Source organism: Dromaius novaehollandiae, unplaced genomic scaffold, assembly GCF_036370855.1.
Source record: "Dromaius novaehollandiae isolate bDroNov1 unplaced genomic scaffold, bDroNov1.hap1 HAP1_SCAFFOLD_166, whole genome shotgun sequence".
Taxonomy (NCBI): Eukaryota; Metazoa; Chordata; class Aves; order Casuariiformes; family Dromaiidae; genus Dromaius; species Dromaius novaehollandiae.
In genome coordinates, this window is record NW_026991349.1 from 40,849 (window position 1) to 49,908 (window position 9,060).

At 54.1% G+C, this 9,060-nt stretch overlaps 2 long non-coding RNA genes across 2 annotated transcripts; both read left to right on the forward strand.

The window, feature by feature from the left end:
• The first annotated feature begins 541 nt into the window (after nt 1-541).
• On the forward strand, nt 542-3,095 carry LOC135325979 (uncharacterized). The gene is made up of 6 exons (XR_010386679.1): nt 542-658; nt 1,069-1,235; nt 1,428-1,591; nt 2,002-2,168; nt 2,361-2,524; nt 2,935-3,095. It is a non-coding gene; the product is annotated as an uncharacterized LOC135325979 (long non-coding RNA).
• Nucleotides 3,096-3,739: 644 nt separating this feature from the next.
• LOC135325976 (uncharacterized) lies at nt 3,740-5,436 on the forward strand. Its single transcript, XR_010386676.1, has 3 exons — nt 3,740-4,034; nt 4,227-4,390; nt 4,801-5,436. It is a non-coding gene; the product is annotated as an uncharacterized LOC135325976 (long non-coding RNA).
• The last annotated feature ends 3,624 nt before the right edge of the window (nt 5,437-9,060 follow it).

Sequence of the window (9,060 nt, forward strand, 5' to 3'; positions counted from 1 at the left end):
GCCGCCTCTCAGAAGCCTCTGTGTGTGCACGATGTGGCTGATCTGGGATAATCGTGCTGTGCGCAGTGCTTAAGGAGAACATTGCCCTAAAATGGAGGGCTAAGGAATAGCCTAAAAAACCTAAAAGGCTCGGGAAGAGCCAAAGAGAACACCGATGGGCTCTGGGAAGCCCCAGTGATGCTAGCGAAAACAGCGTGGCTTTTAGGCACCTCCTCAGAGCAGCAGCAATGTCTCGCTCCAGCCTATGGGGCAATGGGGACTCTTAATTACCGCCTTGAATTACCACAAGTGTTGCAAAAGCAGAAGGGACTAGGGAGCATGCAGAGCAGGTTATGGACTATATGTCAAGTTTAAACAAGCAACAAGCCCCTCTGCAAACAGAAACAGGTTTAGCCCTAAGTAATAGACGAAGGTAGCTGTGAGTAACGTGAAGCGAAGCGGTGACGTCAGTCACCCCGAAAGCCTCGGAGAAGCGGTCTGAAAATCTGGTACCCTCGCGGCCTCGGCAGTCTTTTTGGTTTGTTTGGCAGGGTAGCCCACCGAAGGGGGACATCTCGAAGAGAAGCAGCAAGACCTGGGGATCCGGTGGTTCATTTTGGTCGTCGCCTGTGAGGCCAGCATGCAAGAGTAAGAGGAAGCTAGGAGCAGTCTCAAAAAGGTAATAGGTCTGAAAGGGAGACAGGCAAATCGAGGGCTGTCGTTCCTCCACGTAGTTAAAGACCGAGAGAGTTGTCGGTTAAGCGCATGCATACGAGGGTTTGCGAACAGTAACAATAACACTGAAGCGGAATAAAAGTAAGGTTTCGTGGAAGATGGCGTTAGGAAGGTATTAGGCGACGTGCCCGCCTGCCTAATAACCTAGCCCTAATTGCTGTGTGTAACGTTTCCAGACCGTTTACCCTGCAACGTATGGTGCAAAGTGCCGTATTAAGACCTTTCCCTTAAGGAAAAGAAGAAGAAAAAAAGAAAAAAAAGGGGGAAAAAGAAAACAGGGTAAAGAGAAAAAGATCATGCATAAACCTAAGCGTTTCACTGGAAGTAAAACGCGAGTTTATCGCTTCCTTACAGAGGTGGAACCAAGGACAGCAAATGCTGACGAGGAGAAGAGACGGACGAGCGTTTGCTTGCGGTTAATACCGAAGGGACGGGATGAAACAAGGAAGCCAGAATGCAGCGGCCCCTCGATATCACCAGGAACTGCTACAGGAGGAGGCGTTCTGACACGGGTAACTAGGGTAAGTATGGCTAATGACCGTTAGCAGTTATTTCGGCCTCCCCGAGGCAGCGCTGAGGACTGAGTAACCCGTTCCTGCCCTGTGGCTGCTGTTCCCTGTATCTGCCTTAGCTTTGCTTTGGCTGTTTCTCTTTTGTTTTGTTATCGTACACGCAGCTACGGAAAGGAATAGATGTCATACTTACTTTTTTAGATTAATTGCCACGGCTGAAGTTGAAGAGACCAAGAAACGTAAGCCGCGAAGGGGCACATCTTGAAGAGAGGGGGCTAGACCTAGCGATGCAGTTGTTCGTTTTGGTCGTCGCCTGTGAGGCCAGCATGCAAGAGTAAGAGGAAGCTAGGAGCAGTCTCAAAAAGGTAATAGGTCTGAAAGGGAGACAGGCAAATCGAGGGCTGTCGTTCCTCCACGTAGTTAAAGACCGAGAGAGTTGTCGGTTAAGCGCATGCATACGAGGGTTTGCGAACAGTAACAATAACACTGAAGCGGAATAAAAGTAAGGTTTCGTGGAAGATGGCGTTAGGAAGGTATTAGGCGACGTGCCCGCCTGCCTAATAACCTAGCCCTAATTGCTGTGTGTAACGTTTCCAGACCGTTTACCCTGCAACGTATGGTGCAAAGTGCCGTATTAAGACCTTTCCCTTAAGGAAAAGAAGAAGAAAAAAAGAAAAAAAAGGGGGAAAAAGAAAACAGGGTAAAGAGAAAAAGATCATGCATAAACCTAAGCGTTTCACTGGAAGTAAAACGCGAGTTTATCGCTTCCTTACAGAGGTGGAACCAAGGACAGCAAATGCTGACGAGGAGAAGAGACGGACGAGCGTTTGCTTGCGGTTAATACCGAAGGGACGGGATGAAACAAGGAAGCCAGAATGCAGCGGCCCCTCGATATCACCAGGAACTGCTACAGGAGGAGGCGTTCTGACACGGGTAACTAGGGTAAGTATGGCTAATGACCGTTAGCAGTTATTTCGGCCTCCCCGAGGCAGCGCTGAGGACTGAGTAACCCGTTCCTGCCCTGTGGCTGCTGTTCCCTGTATCTGCCTTAGCTTTGCTTTGGCTGTTTCTCTTTTGTTTTGTTATCGTACACGCAGCTACGGAAAGGAATAGATGTCATACTTACTTTTTTAGATTAATTGCCACGGCTGAAGTTGAAGAGACCAAGAAACGTAAGCCGCGAAGGGGCACATCTTGAAGAGAGGGGGCTAGACCTAGCGATGCAGTTGTTCGTTTTGGTCGTCGCCTGTGAGGCCAGCATGCAAGAGTAAGAGGAAGCTAGGAGCAGTCTCAAAAAGGTAATAGGTCTGAAAGGGAGACAGGCAAATCGAGGGCTGTCGTTCCTCCACGTAGTTAAAGACCGAGAGAGTTGTCGGTTAAGCGCATGCATACGAGGGTTTGCGAACAGTAACAATAACACTGAAGCGGAATAAAAGTAAGGTTTCGTGGAAGATGGCGTTAGGAAGGTATTAGGCGACGTGCCCGCCTGCCTAATAACCTAGCCCTAATTGCTGTGTGTAACGTTTCCAGACCGTTTACCCTGCAACGTATGGTGCAAAGTGCCGTATTAAGACCTTTCCCTTAAGGAAAAGAAGAAGAAAAAAAGAAAAAAAAGGGGGAAAAAGAAAACAGGGTAAAGAGAAAAAGATCATGCATAAACCTAAGCGTTTCACTGGAAGTAAAACGCGAGTTTATCGCTTCCTTACAGAGATGGAACCAAGGACAGCAAATGCTGACGAGGAGAAGAGACGGACGAGCGTTTGCTTGCGGTTAATACCGAAGGGACGGGATGAAACAAGGAAGCCAGAATGCAGCGGCCCCTCGATATCACCAGGAACTGCTACAGGAGGAGGCGTTCTGGCACGGGTAACTAGGGTAAGTATGGCTAATGACCGTTAGCAGTTATTTCGGCCTCCCCGAGGCAGCGCTGAGGACTGAGTAACCCGTTCCTGCCCTGTGGCTGCTGTTCCCTGTATCTGCCTTAGCTTTGCTTTGGCTGTTTCTCTTTTGTTTTGTTATCGTACACGCAGCTACGGAAAGGAATAGATGTCATACTTACTTTTTTAGATTAATTGCCACGGCTGAAGTTGAAGAGACCAAGAAACGTAAGCCGCGAAGGGGCACATCTTGAAGAGAGGGGGCTAGACCTAGCGATGCAGTTGTTCGTTTTGGTCGTCGCCTGTGAGGCCAGCATGCAAGAGTAAGAGGAAGCTAGGAGCAGTCTCAAAAAGGTAATAGGTCTGAAAGGGAGACAGGCAAATCGAGGGCTGTCGTTCCTCCACGTAGTTAAAGACCGAGAGAGTTGTCGGTTAAGCGCATGCATACGAGGGTTTGCGAACAGTAACAATAACACTGAAGCGGAATAAAAGTAAGGTTTCGTGGAAGATGGCGTTAGGAAGGTATTAGGCGACGTGCCCGCCTGCCTAATAACCTAGCCCTAATTGCTGTGTGTAACGTTTCCAGACCGTTTACCCTGCAACGTATGGTGCAAAGTGCCGTATTAAGACCTTTCCCTTAAGGAAAAGAAGAAGAAAAAAAGAAAAAAAAGGGGGAAAAAGAAAACAGGGTAAAGAGAAAAAGATCATGCATAAACCTAAGCGTTTCACTGAAAGTAAAACGCGAGTTTATCGCTTCCTTACAGAGATGGAACCAAGGACAGCAAATGCTGACGAGGAGAAGAGACGGACGAGCGTTTGCTTGCGGTTAATACCGAAGGGACGGGATGAAACAAGGAAGCCAGAATGCAGCGGCCCCTCGATATCACCAGGAACTGCTACAGGAGGAGGCGTTCTGGCACGGGTAACTAGGGTAAGTATGGCTAATGACCGTTAGCAGTTATTTCGGCCTCCCCGAGGCAGCGCTGAGGACTGAGTAACCCGTTCCTGCCCTGTGGCTGCTGTTCCCTGTATCTGCCTTAGCTTTGCTTTGGCTGTTTCTCTTTTGTTTTGTTATCGTACACGCAGCTACGGAAAGGAATAGATGTCATACTTACTTTTTTAGATTAATTGCCACGGCTGAAGTTGAAGAGACCAAGAAACGTAAGCCGCGAAGGGGCACATCTTGAAGAGAGGGGGCTAGACCTAGCGATGCAGTTGTTCGTTTTGGTCATCGCCTGTGAGGCCAGCATGCAAGAGTAAGAGGAAGCTAGGAGCAGTCTCAAAAAGGTAATAGGTTTGAAAGGGAGACAGGCAAATCGAGGGCTGTCGTTCCTCCACGTAGTTAAAGACCGAGAGAGTTGTCGGTTAAGCGCATGCATACGAGGGTTTGCGAACAGTAACAATAACACTGAAGCGGAATAAAAGTAAGGTTTCGTGGAAGATGGCGTTAGGAAGGTATTAGGCGGCGTGCCCGCCTGCCTAATAACCTAGCCCTAATTGCTGTGTGTAACGTTTCCAGACCGTTTACCCTGCAACGTATGGTGCAAAGTGCCGTATTAAGACCTTTCCCTTAAGGAAAAGAAGAAGAAAAAAAGAAAAAAAAGGGGGAAAAAGAAAACAGGGTAAAGAGAAAAAGATCATGCATAAACCTAAGCGTTTCACTGGAAGTAAAACGCGAGTTTATCGCTTCCTTACAGAGATGGAACCAAGGACAGCAAATGCTGACGAGGAGAAGAGACGGACGAGCGTTTGCTTGCGGTTAATACCGAAGGGACGGGATGAAACAAGGAAGCCAGAATGCAGCGGCCCCTCAATATCACCAGGAACTGCTACAGGAGGAGGCGTTCTGGCACGGGTAACTAGGGTAAGTATGGCTAATGACCGTTAGCAGTTATTTTGGCCTCCCCGAGGCAGCGCTGAGGACTAAGTAACCTGAGGGGCTCTGGCCTGGGTTGGGGCAGAAGTGCAGGCAGGCGGGATCAGGCATTTTCCTCTCAGCTCTCCGAGCTGAATCCTAGCCCTGAAGGAAAAAGCACTGGGGGGAGGCTACTCGGACACCTGCCAAGTCGAGGGCAGGGGCAGGAGCTGACCCTTCCCCGACGGACAGACGTACGGACAGACGCTGGTGCGGCGGTGACTCTTTGGATATCGTAGGTAAGGGGAGGCACGCTGGTGCCGAGCTCCGGGGCGGTTTGCCTGAACACGATGCCTGAGGCAGGAGGTTATGCATTGTGTCCGGGGCTGGGAGCTGGTCCCCGAGTCCCATGTACTTGGGAGTGCCTGCGCTTGCCAGGGTGCCCGGTGCTGTTCCCAGAGCTGCGGGGAATTTCCCTTGCGTTGCCTGGACCCTCGGGGCTCTTGGGGGTGTTTCCCCTCATCGCGAGGGCTGCCAGAGCCCCTCCAGGGCTGCGTGAGGTCCCCGAACCGCTCCCGGATTTGCTTTTGGCACTCCGCAGTGTCGCTCGTGTGCCTGGGGCAGCCTGCAGGCGCCATCCTGTCAGCCGCGTTGAGCCCTGCGGCGTGCCTGGTGACCCCTCTGGTGTGCGCCAAGGCCCTTCCTCTGTATTTTGGTCTGCCCCAGAGCCCTGCACTTGCCCTCTGATGCCCTCAGGACCCCTCAGTTCACATTCTGGGTTGCCCCCGAGCCCTCTGCGTGCCTTTCGGTGCGCCCCGTGGCCCCGTGTGTGTTTTGCGGCACGCCGCAGAGGTCTCTGTTTAGCTTTTTCTCCTGTCCTGGAGTTTTCTGGGTGCTTCTGGGTGTGCCCCAGGGCCCTCCTTTTGGTGCCCCCCGAGTCACTCTGTTTGCTCTATCGTTGTTCTTTTTTTTTTTTTTTTTTTTTTTTTTTCTTGACTTGTGTTGCACCCAGAGCTCTCGATTTGTTCTCTTGTGCTCCGCATACTCCCCTTTCCGCACTCTACACCCCAGGCAGGGCTCTCCCTTCAGCTCTCAGCAAGCTGCTGTCAGGAGAGTGGGGGTGCCTCTGCTGCCCTGGCAGCCCCAGCTGTCCCTGAAGGGGCTGATGGCCAGGCCCCCTGCCCAGTTCCTGCAGGCCCACAGCTGCGGGCCCTGGGGCTGGGATGAATGCCAGGGGGAGCTGGGTGGCAGGACAGGCCCCAGGTGGGGCTGATGGCAAGGGCAGGCCCACATTTGGGGGCTGGGGCTGCAGTTGGGGGGAGCTGGCGCTGGGGCAGGAGCTGGGCAGCGGAGCTGCCACGGAGCACGGCCCTTCGGGCCCAGCCCGGCGGCCGCCCCGCGGAGGAGGTGAGCGAGGCCGGGGGAGGCGCGCTGCAGGCTGCGGGTCCCGCATGTGCCGGGGGTCCCGGCGGCTGGGAGCGTCCCGGGGCCACGGAGGCGGGGGGAGGAAGGGGGTGCGCCGGGGCTGTGGTGCGGTTTACTGCGCGGTCGGAGGAGCGCGGGGCGGGGGGGGGGGTCTCCTGTGTCAGCTCGGGAGCGTGTCGGGGAGCGGGGGGAGGAGGGTCGTGGAGGGGCGGGGGCAGTGTCGGAGCTGAGGCGGGGCCGGTGTCGGGGGTGTCGGGGGAGCCCCGGGCCGGTGGTGGGGCCGGCGGGGCCGCGCTCGGGGCTCTGCGGCCGTTTCCGGGGGGACAGGGGGGAAGGGGAAGGGGGGCGGGACGGAAAGGAACGGAATGTGCCGAGGGTCAAAGGTGCCCCAGCGCTGCGGGTGGGGGGCGGGAGTTGGGGTGCGGGACTGCGGGGAGCCGTAGCTTTCGGCGCGGCATGCCGGGAGCAGTAGTCTTCCGGCACTGGGCTTCCGGTGGGGCATGTTTGTTCTGAGCGCGGCATGCTGGGAGCGGTAGTCTTCCGGCACTGGGCTTCCGGGCGGCCATGTTGCTTGGCATGGCATGCCGGGAGCAGTAGTCTTCCGGCACTGGGCTTCCGGGCCGCCCTTCTCGCGTGCACGGTATGCTGGGAGGTGTAGTCTTCTCAGGCGGGGCTACTGGGTGACCATGCTGCGCCTCTCGAGGTGGCCCCGCGGGGGGGGCGGCGGCGGCAGGTCCCTGCCAGCGGGGTTCCCAGCGGGTGGCCGCGTGGCAGGCCAGGAGCTGTAGTGCCCGCTGGGTCTGTTCCTTACTGGACGTGTGTCACTCACGCCTGAGTCCCCACAGGTCACGGGGGACAGTGGAATGCCCCTGTTTTTCCCCGGTACAGGGCAGGAAGTGTTTTCCATCTCCGATGGTGTTGCAAGACAACCTTGGAAGCTCAGAAAGAGTGTTCCTGCTGTTTAAACTAGGCAGATGAGGAGGAACACCCCCCCCCCCCCATTTCCTGGGAGGAAATAATTCTTTAATCAAGGCCATGCTAGAAGTGCTAAAGCCTTAAAGAAATAGTAAATCAAAATGTTTTGTTTTCTATGTAGACGTTGCCGATTTAGCAAAGGAATTCGAGGTATCCCCGAACTGAACTGTCCTCATTATAATACAAGAAAATCACGCCCATAGGTCAGAAAGACCTGTGCCCGGGTGAAGACCCCTCCCCTGAGCATGCGTAGTTTTAAAATGGTGTGTAAGCAATATTAGAATTGTATGTAAATCACTAACCAACCGGTGTAAGAGGGAAAGTTGCAAACCTTGCAACTTGTATAAATGCTACTTGGAAAGCCGGGGCGGGGGGGGGAAGTTGCGCTTGATTTGTGGGGAAAACACCGAGCAGCCAGGCTTGCACAACTCTGAAATAAATAAGCAAATGTCTCTCCTGAGCGTGTCATTATTGGCTTAGTGCACAGCGGGCAACGAATCCGCTTTTCGGACAGCAGCGTGACCAGGCAGGGTTGTCCCCGGGGGCTGGGGCTGTCCCTCTTGGAAATGGGGAGGGCGGGAAGAGTAGGAGGGGTGCTGCGGGCTCCTGGGGGTCGTAGCTTTGCTCAGGATTGGGGCCGGTTAGGCAGCTGCTGGGAGGAGTAGCGGTGCTGGGAGGGCACGGTGCGGAGCTGTCCTGCTGTGCAGCGCAAGGGAAAGTCGACCAGCACCGTTGCTGTCCGAGGACCCTGGAACAGCCCGAGAGACCCTGGAACAGCCACCCCACGGACACCGTGTCACTGCCTCGCAAGGCCACTGCGTTCAGGTACGTTTGACTACATCCGGCAGAAGAAATGTAAGCCGAAGGATCAGGGCAAATAGCTGCTTGTCTAGGTTTGTTACCTAGCGACGCACTGGCAAAGCTTTTTATGAACACCCGTACTCGATCGAGTGCATATTCATTCTGTGAATATTAATTACTGCCAGACCGCGTACGTCACTGATGCTTTAAAGCAAGTCCGTGGCGCTGGGGTAGCACGTGTAGTGGAGGCTAAATGCAATAATACCTCGTTTTGATGTTGTTCTCTTATACGAAAGCACTTGGAGCAGATTAAGACATTTCTCGTCCTATTTTGTTTATTGAGTGGGCCCTGATACTGGGGAGAAGCTGCCGTGAAGCAGACCTAGTAGTCAGCTTCCTTAGAGAAGGCGTCTTGTCCTGTATTTGAGGGCTTCCGGTACGTTTTGACAGACAGTAGTGAGTGACGGGTTTCCTTTGGACCCCCCAGGGAGCAGAAAGTTCTGCCGGGAAGGCAAAATGTTTCTTGCGGCTGGGTTGGAAGAAGCTGGCTGCTGATGCAAGGCAGTGACAATTCTGGGGAGTCGCGGGAAGTTTTGAAAAGACGGTCGTTCCCTTTGCTAGAAGGCTATGCACTTCGGTTCCTAATAGCTGTAGTAATGAAGCCAGGTAAGCGTTCGGGAGGAGCCCAAGCCACTTTTGCCTAGCGAGTATTTTGCAAGGGGGGCAGGAAAGCGCTGCGCCCTGCTCCTTGCTGCCCTCGCGTGTCTGAAAGGCGGCACTGCACGCGGGAGGGGGGGCGCGCATGCGCATTGCGTTCCGGCGCGCTCACGGCTGCCCTCGCGTGTCGACAAGGCAGCACTGCAGCCGCCGGCGGCCACCGCTGCGTACGGAGACCGTTGCG